The 17,384-nt window shown below is 36.3% G+C and overlaps 1 protein-coding gene across 1 annotated transcript in view; it reads left to right on the top strand.

Annotated features, from left to right (window-relative positions):
- The first annotated feature begins 7,585 nt into the window (after positions 1-7,585).
- rnf6 (ring finger protein (C3H2C3 type) 6) overlaps positions 7,586-17,384 on the top strand; it is a 42,026-nt gene continuing 32,227 nt past the window's right edge. Inside the window, exon 1 of the mRNA XM_028799506.2 lies at positions 7,586-7,707. The gene's annotated coding sequence lies outside the window, so the exon portion shown is untranslated. The remainder of the gene's footprint in view (positions 7,708-17,384) is intronic.

Consider the following 17,384-nt stretch of genomic DNA (forward strand, 5'->3'; position numbering starts at 1 on the left):
TTTTTTTTGTGTTCCATGGGCTTGTTGAATCCCCCTCTTGGTGTGTGTCCCGTCCGGTGCCTGTAGGGGGGGGGGTGCCTTGCTGTTGTGCGCGAGCCTCTTTTTTTTTTTTTTTTTTTTTTTTTGGGTCTAGTTTCGTGTGCAATGTGTTTCGTGCTTTGCCTGCGTTTGAGTACTTTTTTATGTGCCTCTCGCGGACTCTTTTTGCGCCTGCGCAGTACGTCTTTTTGCAGCTACGGCCCATTGCCGGATGTGCCTGCGTCCATCATCCGGTTTAGCATTCTCGGTTAGTAATATGGATTTCTTAGCCAAAATATTACTTTTTGTATTCAGTTTTCACATTTAATAATTATGAATTGTTCTGCTTATTAGTGATTTCAAACAAATATTCTTTCTTTCAAAGAATTAACTGATAGGGCACTAAACCTCATAACTTTTTTCAAAATGATAATATATAACTTTTACAAACTTGGAAATTATATTGTGGTGTGGTACAAGTGCCAACTGGCCAGGTTCAAGTGAATCAATGGGTGCCTTCATTACACAGTACTGCTAAATCATGAAAAATTTGTCTGCTTGAATTAATTTCGAAATCTTAGTAAATGTAAAATGTTGTCGCCAGGAATCTGCTATCTTGATAAATTATTTCAGGCCCATAAGCTTTTATATTTATAATAGAGTCCAGATGAATAAAATAAAAATACAAAAATTGGAGCAGATAGATAGATAGATAGATAGATAGATAGATAGATAGATAGATAGATAGATAGATAGATAGATAGATAGATAGATAGATAGATAGATAGATAGATAGATAGATGAACAAACCATATTAAAATGTATTAAATTAAATTATATTATTATTATTATTAGTAGTAGTAGTAGTAGATGAATATAGGAATCTTAAATATACATTGCATATTTTTCTTGTGATAGACAAATGTGTTTTCTATGAGGCCTCGTGTTATTTTGAACCTAATTGTGACTCTGCAGTATAAAATTTGTAACATAATGGTGTGATACTGGGGTCCATCACTAGTGTGGCCACCTCTCCCATCCTCTGAAATGGCAACCTATTCCTAGATCAGGAGGACTTACTGGTTTTAAGTAGCAGTGAATTGAACAGTAACAAAAAATATGAGTATGGGAATGCTAGCAACAGATGGCCAGTGTGTGCCTAGACAAAACACAAGCTGGCAAGTAATAATGCAAAATGAACAGCTGCAGCAGCAAATTGTAATAAGAATGTACCATGCTAAAGTAATGGGTGTTTAACCTTGTTTTAAACAGAGGAAAATTAAAAGTTTGTTTGACAAAAGAAAATTGAAACTGTGAGCTTCAGAACAGATTTTCTTGACATTTAGAATTAGATGGTCTTAACCTTTAAAACAAGCAACTTATTTATTAGGGGAATTTCTAATAACTGAAATGGCAGATAGAAAGGAACCCTGAACACCCAATAGTGATTGTTTTTTTAATTTGTGGAAGGCTGTTGGGCTGACAAGACTGCTGGTTTAAAAAGTGGTAACAGGAGATGAACCTGGGGTGATCCATATTGTAGTTCATTAGATTTACACTTGACTATGGAAATATGACAGGCAGCTGCTAAGACGTCAGCATACATCCTTCAGTTATGAAAAGCAGCACTCATGGGTATGACACTGTGAGTTGTCACCTTCTAGAGGGTGCTCTGTCTTCTGAATTCAAGGTTAGATGAATCCACCTTTAAAAAGACAGCTGAGTACTACAATAGCTTTCATATCAATCATCAATGCATCAAAGACAAATATCAATATTTTATTTAGCAATTTTTGCGCACGTTTCAATTAGTACTTGGTACTCGAATGACATTCCCTCAGATAGTGCACATTAAACATTTGCACTACTGCAGAAATTCCATTGTCAAATGTTCTGTCCAAGTTTAAGATAAGGAACTCTGTTTATTTTCACAATGTTATAGCAAAACAAGAACTTAATAACCAAACATCCATCCATTTTCTTAATCTGCTTATCCAGGACAGGGCTGCGGGGCAGCTGGATCCTATCCATTAATATGAATCAGTCAATTTGCAAGCATTCTCACATTAAAATCAAGTACTCCGACAAACTATAGACTATGACTTTCTCTCCAACAACAAATGACAGGATTGCTAGAAGTGTAATGATTGCTATAATTTAAAATTCAAAAACTGATTTAAGAAAAAGCCAGGAAGAAAGAAGCCAGAGTTGAATTTCTTGTCACAAGTTAATTTGCTCCTGTAAAGATTGGTCAAACTTCATCTCTGCATAACATGTAAATCTGGCATGAGCTGCAAAGATGCTCTGTAAGTAAAAGAAAAGAAAAGATTAAAAAGTACCCATTCAATAAAAAAGCAACATAGGATGTTTTTCTCTCATGTTTATTTAACATGCAATTGTTACCAGTATTTAAGCATTAAATAGTGTTCAACACGTTTTTGCCTATATATAAAAGTGTAATGAAGTTGGTGAAGTGCTACATCAGCACGCATTTGGAAAAAATAGGTAAAAATATAAAAAAGAAGGTTAGGGATGTAATGTTTGAACTGTGTAGCCTTTATTGGACATGTTAAGCATAAAAATGTGCCTTTTTACCTTTTAACCTCTGTTTTTTAAAATAGAAATAAGCTTTGCTTATTTTCTTCCTTTTACAAAAGTATAAGTAATTGGTTTTGAAAATAGCATCTTAATAATCTACTTGGACTTCATGAGGAACATACTAGCCCTAAGAGTTTTAAGATTACATCGTCACACACTTGCACCTTAGGGGCAACTTAAAGGCTCTGGTGGTGGTAATTCCTCTCCAATCCAAAGGGTGGCACTGTATTCTAATATCTCTATCTCTTCTGAATGACAACCTCACCGTTTCTGACATCACATCTGGTGCAGGTTCCCCCAGACTCACCTCTTCCTGTTTGGCTGGCATTTAACCTTAAATATTGCCATTTTGGGTAGTTTATTCTAAGACTCACGTCCTTAGTGATGTTTCTTTTTGCAGAAAAGCTCCATTTATTTTTGCCTTATAATATAGTCGTGGTGTTGCGCCAACTCTTTATCTTTGTGTTGTTCTCTTTTAAAACATTTGTATATATTGAAACAAGTTTAATATAAAAATATCTGATTTTAATGTGGTGACTGCTAAGATTCTTGAAACACACTTCCAGAATTAGAGAAGTTTGAAGAAAATGAACCACTTGAAAATGAGTTAAGAGTTTTTCTTTTTAGGTATAGGAGATTGACACATTTTTGCCTACTGGGCTATAATTTCAGTCAGAGTCTGAAATGTGTAAGGTAGGCTCAATGTGAATTGCGGTGTCTACTGCAAGCTTTTAGCAGTATATTGTGACAGTGCAACAATAAACCATATGCTTCTTCTGTGTTATTGATATGGATTTGGTTAATTCCTAATTCTTTGTAATTGAATGGTTGACATATATACTGTAATGAGTTAGTTAAAATTCTCCCTTTGTTTATTATTTGTTTTCATACACTGATTTATAACATATATATGAAAGTCAACTGCTTATGTCAATATTATTTGTAAATGTAGTCAAACAAAAAGAGAATAATTAGTGCCAAACTATTCCAGCATTGAATTGCAGTACAGTGAAATATGCAAAAATAAAATTGCAATACTATTGTATTGTGGCTCAAGTATTCTGATTAATATCGTGGACATCCTAGCCATTCCCATGACTACAGACACTAAGACATACCATAATGTCTGTCAATTAATGTTCAATCAAATGTAATATTCAAGAGATGATTATAATGCCCACAATCCTGCTGCCATTCTTGGCCTTGACCTTACAGGTTCAGTTCACAACTTACTGTAAAATTCTAAGGGTGAGAAGGAGATGATATCTACACCAACTGTAGCAGGCACAAGAAAAGAGCCAAACCTCAGCTAGGTCACCAGTTTATTGCTTGGCCCACTCATGAACACACACACATACAAACTCAGATGGGGACAATAAGACTTGTGAATTAAACTTATGTTTGGGATATGGGAAGGAAACAGGAACACAAGGAGAAAAAAACTTACAGGAGGAGGAGAACACAATGACTGGTCTTGGAATTTGATGCATGTCTGATGCATCCTTGACATCTCTCTTTGCAAGGACATATGGTGGGATCTATCCAAGATGTAGGACTCATTCCATCGGAGAGCAGTCCCGGTAATGCCATGTCAGAGTGTGTGGCAGGAAGGATATCACGGTTGACTGTGTCAAAGTCAAATTAGCTGGTCAACCAAAGTCAGTAGAGCTGTCTCATTAGAGTGGTTCCTTCGGAAGCTGGAATACCAGGGATCAAGCAATACTTCTGTACAACAAAAGAAGAGACTTGGTTAGTCACAGTGCATTCAAGTGTTTTGGAAAGAAAGAAAAGAAGAGCAACAGGCTTATAATTATTAATTTAAGATGGATAAAGTGCTGATTTTTTGAAGAGTGGGATTATAGAAGTATGTTTAAACATGGTAGAAAAGGCACCTGAGCTGAGTGAGGTGTTAATGATGTGTGTAATTGCAGAAATGAGTGAGGCAGGAATAGCCTGAAGGAAATATGAGGGGATGGGGTAGAGTGGACAGGTAGTGGTGTAATTGGAGAGGAAGTTAGAAACACCAATGGCAGAGAGTGGTGAGAATATTGGATGATGCTTGAGAGGAGGCATAATGACTTACAGTGATGATGAGAATTGATTGCTGATAACAGCCACCATTTCCTAGAAAAAGATAGTAAAGTCATCAGCAGTCAAAGAGGTAGGAGGAGAAAGTCGAGGAAGGTTATGAAGGCAGGTGAAAGCAGAGACCAGAGAATGTGTGTGTGTCAGTAGTGCTGTTAATCCTGTCCTGATAGAAACTTATCTTACTGATGGTGGTGGCGGAAGAGAAGGATGATAGAAGAGACTGATACACAGGTCTTTCTGAACCTTTGACTTCCTCAGTTTCTTTTCAGCTGTCCTAAGCTCAGTCCGTTGACTATAAAAACCAGGAATAGGAGGGTCTTTCACGTGCAGGCCTGAAAGATAAAGGACAGACATGGTCAAGACAGGATGAAAGAGTTGAGCATAGGATGTCTGTAGAAGCATTGGTATCAAGAGAGGAGGAGAAGAGGGAAAGCAGAGGATACTAGGGAAAAGAAATTAATGGGAGAGAGGAAGCAGATGAGCAGTGGGAGGATACAGCAGAGGTGGGGGGGAGTAGAAGAGTGAGAATAGGGAAGATTGAACTGAATGAAAAAGTGGTACAATACGTGTAGGGGACTGAGAGTTGCATTTGTGGAACTGCAGTTCTGTGAGAGAAAAAGGTCTAGCACAGTCTTGTGTGTTAGTGGGGTGTGGAGCTGTGGTATATTGAAGGAGGAAAGAAGAGTGAGAAAGTCTGTGGCAGGAGGACCATCCATATTCAGGTCCCTGATGATGAGAAGTGGGCTGCAGTCATCTGGGAGGGAAATAAGCAGTCCATCCTGCTCATCAAGGAAGTTCTTGAGCAAACATATATGCTAAAAAAAAGCTTTTATAATAACTTAGCACAAACAACTATAGCAATTCACAAAAGAAACCAACCTGAAATCACTTACCAGAAAGCCCAAAAACTCAGAAATTATTAGTAACCACTGTTGCCACCATACTTAAGATTCACATCAATTTAATTGAATTCTCATTAATTCTTTCTTTCTTTCTTTCTTTCTTTCTTTCTTTCTTTCTTTCTTTCTTTCTTTCTTTCTTTCATGCACACAATTCCTGTTTCTCTTCCTGCTTCTAGTGAACCTAAACCCCAACTCGTATTCCAATTCTGGAATAATTGAATCACTTGTATGCAGTGGTATCCCAGTTCCTGGGATCATTTCTATTATGAACACCTTATGAGGTGGAGGTGTCCTAGAGAGGAACTGGGAGTACAAAAAAGTGACCAGGACCCTGAAGGCACAAAAGGAGCCAGGCAAAAATCATAGTCATTAAACTTGTTGAGTGAGGTCAGAATTCCAAAGGAAATTAACAAAGTTGATTGTCAAAGCCAAAACATTAGACCAACGGTATAGTTAGAAAATACATTCAAAAAACAAGTCCTTACTCAGTTTCAAAATCTTTAGCCTCTCTCTAAACAGAAGTAATTGTAATTTAGTATTGAATGTGAAGTCTGGATGACTGAAACTGCATTGCGCTACCTTAAATAGTGCAATGAGTGATGACATATTTGTGACCTGTCAGCCATAATAGCAACAGTAAACAAAATGGCCACAGCCACGCAAGGAAAGACATAAAATGGTGGCATACCCAGAGCTATCTTAGCAGCATCATAGGCCCACGGGCTAAGTAATGCACTGGAGCCCCTGCTGTGATAGCAAAACAGAAACATACATAGGCATCAGAAATATCATGGGCCCTTATGCTCTTGGGGCCCCCAGCCAGTGCCCATTGTGCCCATATGTTAAGACGGCCATAGCACACACACAAAAGCCAAAAAACAAAATGGTGTTGCCAGAAAGATGATAAAAATGACAAACAAGAAAAAAGACTATGAGTTCAGAAATTAATCATTCTCACTGTAAGGGCATTAAAACCAAGCTTCATAAAAAATTCTGGGACTGCTCTAGTGGTCTGCAATGTCTTTGTGTCCCTGAGGCATTCTGTTGACATTATAGTGCCATGTCTCCCAGGTGGTTTTTGGAAGGACTGCCTTAAATAAAGAGTCTGGTCCCACTCCTCCCATTTAAAGGGTGCATACTGCTATGTAATGAAATGGCTTGCTCTCAGTCTTGCTTTTATTTCACCTTTGTAGTATGGTCTAATTAAAGCTTTACTCATTAGAAGGCAGCATTCTGGATATCCTCTGACCTTCTACAGAGCCTCCATGACTTCTCTCTCACACTCTTAACACCAGGTAAATCTCTTCTTGGACACTCAGCTTAGCAGGAGGCCTTCCTATCTCTTGGCAATGCCTTTTATATTCACTGGACCCCTGGCCAGAATTTTATAGACACCATAAAATTGGATTAGGTAAATTCATTAAACAAATGTCAGCTCTTGCCAGTACTAAAATGGAAAAAGCAGTTCTGAAAATAGACAGATATTTTTTTTTTTACACAAGTGGATTTTGAAAAATCCGAAGAAAGAACCTATAGGCACAGCTACCGGTTTTTATGAAAAGAATAATGCCACTAATTTACCTAAATGCACTACTTTAGAAATCAAAATAAGGTAAACAACATTTTAATGAATATCTGGGATTTGCACCTTAAATGGAAAGTCTCACCTGTTAGCCTGGCCGAAGAATTAGAAAGATCTTTAAAGTCAGTTCTTTTACAATTGAAAAATTATATTTGTGAAGTGTACATTTGGTACTATCAAACTACATTCAGTACATCTATTTAATTGCAATTTCTGGAGATATGTCTAGACAGTTAAAAAGTACCAAATATGGAACGTTTACACGGAATGAACAAAAACTAAACTATGAAATAATTTTTGGAGAGATATTGGGAGTTGTCTAATTTGCCTTTGTGTAACATTAATCAGTAATGTTGACAATGATTTTTTTGACTGTTACGTCACTCCGGAACCTTTGAGCTACTTGCTGAAGGGAACACGGACAGTAATAGTTGCGGCGCAATGTTCCCATCTTAACATTGTATCCCAGACCTCAGAAAGGAGAGAGGAATCACCCATATTCAATAGCTGCTGTTTCAGGTAAAAATGCGATCTCAAGTCGAACTGCCGGGCCGTTTGTATTGATAGACCAATCGTTTATTGTTAGCCGTGTGAAGCGGTCGAAAACATGCGATAGTTGACCAATTTTGAATGTTGAAACGGGTAAACTGCATGTAATCGACAACTAACATGACAAGTGCGTTGTTTATTGTAAATGCTATTTTATTCATATACTATCTGGTGTTTAAACGTGGGGTTTAATTGTAGTATCTCTAAAACTTCAATATTTACGCTCCTACACATTTATTTAAAAGGTTCACGTTGGTTAGCACACGCTGTCATTTTTTGTCTGATGAAAACCAGGGCGAAAGAGGCCGACTTTCTCTGTTGTTTGTCCTGCCTCCTTCCTCAGTGGATTGGCTCGCTGAGCTGTCAAATCGCATTTTCTCTTTTATGGTTGGTCAAGCGAACTGTTTTTCAGCATTCACTTGATGCGTTTAGTGTTGCTTCCGTGGGGCCTAAGAACGATGGTTCAGAAAATGGAAGATTCAAAGCCTGATGTAATGGAATTAAAGATTCTTTTTCTTCCATTTTGCCCGTCCTAATGACATCTAAATACGGAACATTTTGCCATTTATTAAAACAAAAAGGGTAATTTATTTTAAGTGGGGAAGGTTTACAAGGCTTCCTTTTTTCCAATAAACAGAGTAACTAAAGCCAAATAAGTCCGGAATCAGTATACCAAAATCAATGCTAAATAAAATACATTAATGTTTAGAAGTAAAGTTTGGTAAATTGAATGCTCATGGAAAAAATGGGCAAAGTTATTAAAGTGAAAAATAGCTCTTTTCATGCCGCGGTTTTATACAAATTAGGTAAAGTGCCAGAACATGTCAGAGATCAGTAAATACAGTGTGTCAGCTTTCTGCTACGAGAGACTCAAAAGTGGTACTTTTCTTAATATGTTCGCCTATTTTATCTAAAGGCTTTTAATTTTGAATTCCACCTTTTACAATACATTTAAGGTTGTCTCCATTTTTTAGGTTTGAAACACAGATAATTAATGCATTTTTTTAAACAATCATATGTGTTGCACGCAAAAAAGGTCACATCCCAAAAATAACATATACAGTATTTTTAAATCAAGTAGCTGAATATTAATAACATACTGATAATTTTATGTGAGTAGTTGCATGCTTCTATAACAACAAACTGCCACAAATGTTTAAGGTAAAATGTGAAATAATGTTCTTTTAAAAGTGGTTTATTTTGTTTTTCATAACATGCATGATGATGCACATAGCAGTACAAGGAAGATGTATAAATACTTAAGCATAGGATACAAACTACTTTTCTACATACACAGTACAGTAAAACCAAATCAAAATATCAGAAACGTAAAAATGACTTAAAGCCAGAAATGTTTGTTTTTATGATAAAGAATGCAATGGGAAAATAATAGTTTTTTTAGTCCAGGTTTTCATTTGGCACTCCAAGGAGCCTCTTGACTAGACAGAGAGAGATGGAATTGATTTCTGTAGAGCTAAATAAGCATTCACAGAGTGGTGCAGCAGCATAGGCTTACTGACTTTGATTTAGTGTGCAGATTTTTAATACTTTAAAAAAAAAAATGTTATCATCTTGTATCCCAGAAACTATCAGACTTATGTCATTGATTCCTTTTATAGTGATTATAGGAAAGGTTCTAGATTTTCCAAGTAAATAAATAAATAAAACAAAACTGTTTTGTTCGCCTGTCACAAACCACCAAGGCTAGATCCTTGATCTTGGTCTTAGCCGAAAGCTCTTGACGTGACACGTAATGTACTAAAACAACAAATTTTGTTTGCTGGCAACTAAGGGTGCCTGTGATAAGTGGTCTGTGACATTGGGCAGATTTTAAATATCAGGTTCTGGTAATGTGCAGGCTCCAATTGGGTTGTGGGTGTGCACAAGTGTGTTCCTCTCCGGGGTTGGTTGGCATGCCTGACTGATCACGTCTGCACACACATGTGAATGCAAGTAGCAGTTGGATGCCTCATTTTTACCTCGCACCTGCACCCAATTAGGTAGGTCAAGATAAGAGGAGCCTGCACAGCAGAAGGGAGAGGATTGACAGGAAAAGAACAGAGAAGAGAAGGATGGAGGGAGGTTAAAAGACAGAGAAAGAGAGAGATGTTGGTTTTAGAAAAGTCGCACATGGGACTGAGTTATTAAGAATTGCCTCCTGCCACAGGATTTTTAACCTCATTTTTAAGTATATATGTTTGGATTGTTTTAACCACCACAGCTTCACCATTTTTATGAATTATTTATTTAATGGATTTGATGCACTGCATTTTTTATTTGGACACTTTGATTTTTGGAATTGTTTTTAATAAAAGCACTGAATACTTTCACATCTACTCCTTGCTGTAAGTGCATGTCCTCATTTGTCTGGCTCATCTCGGTTATGACTATCGACAGTGGCAGGTTCAAGAGGGTCCCAAATAGAAGTGGGAGCATGTAGCCAACCCGCACCATCACAGTGTCACAATACCAGAATTTTTGTATTTGATACCAATACCTGTGAAATTTTATGGTACTCGATACCTTTCAATACCATGCCAAAACAGAAGTCCCGTTCAATGACTTTTTATTAAAGTACCCCCATTATTGAAGTGAATAATACTGTGCGTTTTTCTGAAATACAATATAAAATGTATAAACAATAACAGTAACAACAGCTTTAAAACACCTGGTATGTATAATATCCATTAAGCAGTTACCCAACTGTCATTTAAGGAAACAAGCTTTGGCATTCATAAATATACAAATACAATGCCCAGCTTGAATTTTAATGTGTGGCAATGATGGAATCCCCCCAATTCAGTGTAACAATAATTGGATAATTTGTTGTGGGGATTTAGGCATAGGGGTTATAAAGAATGATATATCACAAACTACGTGATCTATCTTAGCACATTATACATTTATTATCTGACCTGTAACTGAAAAATACTGCTTAAAACCAATTCTCAATATAAAAATTCAAACATTGCTATATGTACTGTTAAATGGAAATAGTTTCGGATACTTTACTTTAAATCCACTCTTTATAACAACTTGCTTTTAAAGTTTGGTTTGTCATTGAACTAATCTGTTAGGTTTGTAACATTTTCTATTTTAAAATTTATATTTGCATCACTAGCTGGTTAAAAACTATTACTAGAGAGTTTTATTAGGCCAATTAATTCAACTTTCAAATGGCACTGAAATTCATAGCGCTTTAATTTTCAAAATCTGCTCGTATTTTTTTTTTTTTTTAATAAACATTTGCCCCAACTCAATGCTTTCTGTGTGAAATCAATTTGTCAGTTTTACATAAACCATTTCTTTCCGAGCTCCTGTATAACAGCCTTTGTTTTGCTGTTTTCAGTGTTTACTATGTGAATGATCACACTTCATAGTTTCTGTGTACAGAATTGCAAAATTGCTTGGGCTGTCGTTACCTATACTGGATAAATTTCTAACTGTGAGACAGCATTACATTCTTCAATGTACCATTCAAAAATATGACCTTTGCATTCACGTATGGGTTATGTAATGAACAGCAGTTTGCCTTCAAAATCCAAACCAATTTCACAAATTCAGTGTTTGCAGATTCATATTTAGCAATAAAGTATTCTGTTTTGCTTGTCCTAACTGCGTGTTTCAGTTGTTACAGGCCTCTTTTAGCATGGTACACATCATATTAATAGGGAGGTGTACCTTGTCCTTCAAAGTGCAGAAACACAAAATTCATTTTATTTTGGTATTAACTAATGGGGCAGTCACTAGTGCTGACCAGTCAGATAGCTGATTCATTTGAATCTTGCCTCAGTGTTTACTTGCTACAACTGTTGTTTGTGCTAGCAGTCCTCGCATATCTCACAGTCCTATATGCGTAGGTGTCAATGTATGTGAGGTCCTCCCTGTGAACCCGAACTGTATATGCCAGTTAGAAAATGGGTAGATGCTTGGACTGATTGACATCGGTAGAGGTGCTCTTTACAATCAGAAAATGAATGCAAAGCCTCCATGTTTTGCTTTTATATGCTGTACTTGTGTGTTGAAATTCTTCTGCATGAATACAAAGCATTTTAAGACCTTACTGCTGTAGCCTCACCACTGAGGACCATTTTTATAAGTAGTTTTTACTCACATTTTTATCATGTATTAATTGTGCCTTCTGGTGTAATTCACCTACTTGCAGTCATGCAAGGGTGGAGTAGCGACTTTTTTGGTACTGCTGATACAGTAAAAAAGCTGGTACCATTATATTTTCAGAACTATCGGTTCTTGTGGTATCCCTGGTGAGAGCCTCTGTGAAGTCATCAGGATTTGTACCTTTGTTATAGCAATCTGCTGCTGAGGGTGTCATGGCAGAATGGAAAAGACCTGTGGCAATGTCTGTTGAGCATTAAGGGCATTGCTGAGGTGGTTCATAGGAAGAACAGTAACTTGATCTGATGAGCATCAAGTACAGGATACTGAATGTATGTGCAATAAAGACAGGTATAATGCCTTTGCAAACTGACTTGTGCTTCTGCCCTCACATGAAAATGATCCTTATGATCCCACAATGCAGTGATACACACCATGGCAGCGATAAAGGAACTGCAGTAGCTGTCCTCACACGATAGTGATCCTTATGATGGCAAAATACAGTGCTAAATACAATGAGGCGCAAAAATAAACTGTCAGCAGTGGTCAATCCAACCACAAGCCTGAATATAGAGCCACTAAGTAGCTGGCTAGTACTGTGGCTCATCAGCTTGCCACGCACACTCCACAATACAGAATGTAAGAACAACAACAACAGAAAAATGTTTGCCAATAACTGAAGAAATCAAATACTCACTAATGCCCATATGCAAACATTGCTTTTACTCCTTACATCAGTGTTTGGTTGAAGAGCACTACTTACAACAGTTACAGTGCATCCGGAAAGTATTCACAGCGCATCACTTTTTCCACATTTTGTTATGTTACAGCCTTATTCCAAAATTTTACGTTGTCATTATGGGGTGTTGTGTGTAGAATTCTGTGGGGAAAAAAATGAGTTTAATCCATTTTGGAATAAGGCTGTAACATGACAAAATGTGGAAAAAGTGATGCGCTGTGAATACTTTACGGATGCACTGTATATCGACTGATGTACACTGTTCCGTAGTGTTTGTTCATACTGAAAACAAAAAATTGTGTGTCCTTAATTGAAAGGTACATGTTGTTCTATGTGAACCACCAGAACCAATAAAAGATATTATAACTTTCAACTGTAAGAAGGAACTGTAAGAAGAAACTGTTTAGAACACATAAGAGGTATCATCAGCTCCTTATTAATGGAAGCCTCTATTAAAAATCCCCCAGGACATGGTGCGTACGTTTTCACTGTCCTTTTATTTTTGGACCGGAAATCCACGTGTTCCAGTAGTTTATAAAGAAATGATGGTGTCTAATTGTTAAGTACAAGGTAGAGGATGCTTTGCGTCTCTCAGAGACCACAGACAAACTCTCCCTTGAAGTGATGGTTTGGTTGCCAACCAAGTAGCACACACTTGCTTGACAGTCTTTTCATGTAAACTTGTTTCACGAAGCAGACATTAACTACTGGGTATTTCATGAAACATGTGAAATCACTGAAACATGAAATTGATACACACATTTCTTAGTACGATTGCTCCATTCAGGATATATATACACAATGGAAGTCCTCTCCATGTCATTGTGTTTTAATTTATTGTTTTAGTAAACAGGTAAAATCTAAGAGCTAGCTAGTCAAAAGTGGTGCACAGCTGCACAAATTCAATAAGAGTAGATTGTGTAATATGCTCAGATCCAAGCTGACAAACTATAGTGAAACTTTTGGAAATAGCAGCACATCCTGTAAAGATACCATGAATTATTTAGTCCTCCTTCATGAACTAAATGACATACAGAAAAGGGTATACACAAAATATAACCTAGTCAGCCCAGGAAATGTCAAAACCAATCTGACAGGTATTTTGGAAATAATAGGCTCTTTGTATGTTGTTGGCTTGACATATGCATATCCCTGTTCTCTACATTTGCATGGGACAGTGCCTTTTAGTTATTTTGCTTTATAATACTTGCTGTTGTAATTTATTGGTGTAGACAGCTAGCTTACAATGTAATAATTATAACCTTGTGGACAAAATGTTAATTTATCAAAGAAATGAATCAGCTGTTGAGGTAGCAAAACAACACTAAACAGGCAATTCAAATACTGTAACAGTCTTGCAGCTCTCACCCCCTCATGAGATATTGTAGAATGTAATAAAATCCGCTCAAAACAAAACAAAGAATTACTGCAAATTGTCACAAATGTCCAGTATTACACCAGAAATAATTGTAAATTGAATTTAGAAAAATGATAAACCACTTAATTCTGTCTTATATCAGAGAAGACATTTTTCTTTGTAAAATCTCGTTTTTCAGTATAGACTCCGTTTCAAGTCCTGAATGGGAGAAGTTTGCCATGGAGTTTATTTGTTTTGAATTTTCCTGTGTTTCACCTACTGAAGGCAACCTGTAATTATTATAGTTACTGAAAATTCTTTTATTTTTCTTGAATTCATATTTGAAATGTATATATACTTAAAAAGAACATCAGTATTAAGCATCTCAGCACCACAGGACAGTAATATCTACATTTAGAAAAGTAGTAGTGTAAAAATTATTAAAACAACCAAGTAATAATATAAGTCATCAACTGACAGAAACAAAGATATTTGCAGATTCTCATGCTATCAAGCAGAATTATTTACAGGCATCCAGGCACTATAAAAATATAGTTTTATTTCATTTCCAATTACAAGGCCATTGAAACAGATACATCTTATAATAGGTGACCAAAGGACAAAATAGTAGGGCGTTAGAGAAAAATAGCACATGAACAAACAAATGTTGATGCACAGGAAGTCTTTGCCTCATCAGAGCAAAATTCTTGGTACTAAAAATAAGAAACAGTAGCTTGGGCCATTTTCTTTTCTGTTGCTGACTTTGTGTCTATTCAGCTGTGCCCTTGTTCAGAGAAAAGGTTCAAAAGGCTGAATGGCTTGATGAAATTCAACAAACAATTTGGATGTTAAACACTGGGACAGTAGTACATGTTAGCTTTGTATCATCTTATTAATTTGTATTTGGTGCACTGTTAATCCCCAAGAGGAAATTTTCTTTTCGCATGACCGTTGGAGGTCAGAGTGCTGGGTCATTGAAATGTTGTTTCCAATATTGATCATGTTGAATGACGCAGTTTCTTAAATGCCCTTACTTGTTCCTGTTAACCTCTGTCCAGAACATTCAGGCAAGTAGTTGGCTTTACAGAACAGGGATATTAACAATTGACTGTTGATTAATTAAGTTAAGAATTTACACCAATTATAAATCATATGATTACATTTGCAATGGGAAATTTAATTAGCCTGCTGCATTGTATTATTATTATTATTATTGTAACTTCAAATATATATTTACTTTGAGACTTGTATTTTAATAGACAAAGTGGTAGTATGTGAGCTGTCTGATTGTTTTATGTTCATAAGCAGAATAGGCACAATAAGTGAAAATGCAGCGTGCTAAATATAACTGAGTTTTATATTCATAAGCAGAATAGGCACAATAAGTGAAAATGCAGCGTGCTAAATATAACTGAGTTTGGGAGTATATTTACCAAAATTTGACTCTGGTTCACTGCAAACTATGTAATAGTGTGCTATAATACAAAACAGTACATCTGCAATGAATTACCACGTACAAAATAAGTATGCTACATGTTAGGCCAGACTGTAGCAATCTACCATATCAGCAACACTAACAAGGAATTTGTGCTAACCAGCAGACAGAGGAACTTGCACAGGGGGTTTGTAAAATATTACAACAAGACATGTTACTGATTAGTGTGGGTGATGGCAAAGGGCTTTGGGAAGAAAGCAGTAATCCTATATCAGAATAACACATTCCTCTGGACCTCTGCAACATGCTTGTAGATTGATGGATTTAATTTATACCAAGAATTTGCCAAAAAGCTATCTGAGCATATGCAGAGCTTCAGTCCTATGACAACCAAAAGTTTGTTCATGCAACTTACTCTCGAGCATACTGATGTGCTTCTTTTCCTTGACAAAGATACATTAAAGACCATTCAGTAGTCTTATAAGATACTTTGGCTATATTTACACACTGTAGCTAGAAGTGACTCAGTTCCATTTCGTTCACATCTTTTTTTTTTTTTTTTTTTTTTGAGTGTTGAGATTTTGCAAGCAATCCAAATCCAGTAGATATCTGCTCTGAATGTGCTCCGTATGTGTAGATTTTATAAAAACAAATTTGACAGACATGTTGGTAAAGGAAGAGAAGTAAAAAAAAGATTGTAGCTGTTGCTTTGAGCACACTAATCACTGCTGCATTTGTATGTAGAAACCTGTGGGCATGAGAGAGAAGCCAGGACTGATGGGAGCAAGATGTGGAGAGATTTGATATAAAACAGTACTTTTAACAATTTCAGATTAACATTTCCAGCAGAAAACATATTGCAGATGAGTTGTATTGGCTGGCAAAAGTTGCCCCAAGGGCTTAAGTCAGCCACCAAGCAATTTGAGATGGCACTGTAATCCTGTAATGTGGAGATAAATAACAAAAGTCTCGTGAACACTGGCATAAAATTAGTTGAAGTGTAAATTTCCAGAAAATTTAGATAGCAAACATTAAAACCCAGGTCATAATCGAGTCCGGTATTTCAATATTTGATTTAGTATATGAAAGTGATATAAATCCAATCTAAAAAAATTAATTTGCTTTTTTTTCCACAGTTTTCTAAAATCTTCTGTGTCACTACTGGATGAAAAACATAAGAATTCTTGCAGTGTGCACATAGACTTTCTGATGCTTTTTCATCTGTGCTAAAAGAAACATATATTGCATAAATTAGAAACAATATTATATTCTTAAGCAGAATGGCTGTCATTTATCATTTACAGTTATTAATCAATCAAAAGTGGTCAACAATTGATTATGAAATGTGATCAGAATTTCCATTCTTAATGTAATTTTACGCATGGTCTTCAGAATGATCTATTTTGATATTTACACTTAAAAATTGCCTTGTCTCACAACCTATGTAAATGAAATAATCCAGAAAAAGTGAAATGCTTTTGTATTTGTGCTACATGTATATGTAAACATAGTAAAAACAGACAGCATTATATGTCTGTGAAGCCATATAAACCCTGCATCGAAGTAACATACTGATTCTTTATTACTGGGCATTACCTCGATATGCTACAAACAGCCACCCATGCATACCTGACAGTTTAAGGACCCTACTTCACAGTAGGACATCTGTTGTTGAGCTACTTCTTAGAATTATGGATGGTGATTTTTTTTTTTTTTTGGACACAAAAGGGAGATATGACCAGTGTTACGCATAATGTGTTAAAAGTAATATGTGTTATGTAGTCCGCTTATTGCAGCCTCTCCAAAAAGAAATATTGCGTTATTTTGCAGAAGTATTGTCTTTATTTGCAAAGATGTCCCTTGCTGCTGCCAGTGTAACATTGACAGGCACTGTGGCCATCTGGTGACAGCTAAGAAGAGTTTAAGCACATGCATATCATGATATCAGGAGAAAAGAACTGAACAACAGTAAGAACTATACATTTAATCTTGCATGTGCT

Source organism: Erpetoichthys calabaricus, chromosome 4, assembly GCF_900747795.2.
Source record: "Erpetoichthys calabaricus chromosome 4, fErpCal1.3, whole genome shotgun sequence".
In the NCBI taxonomy this organism is placed as follows: Eukaryota; Metazoa; Chordata; class Cladistia; order Polypteriformes; family Polypteridae; genus Erpetoichthys; species Erpetoichthys calabaricus.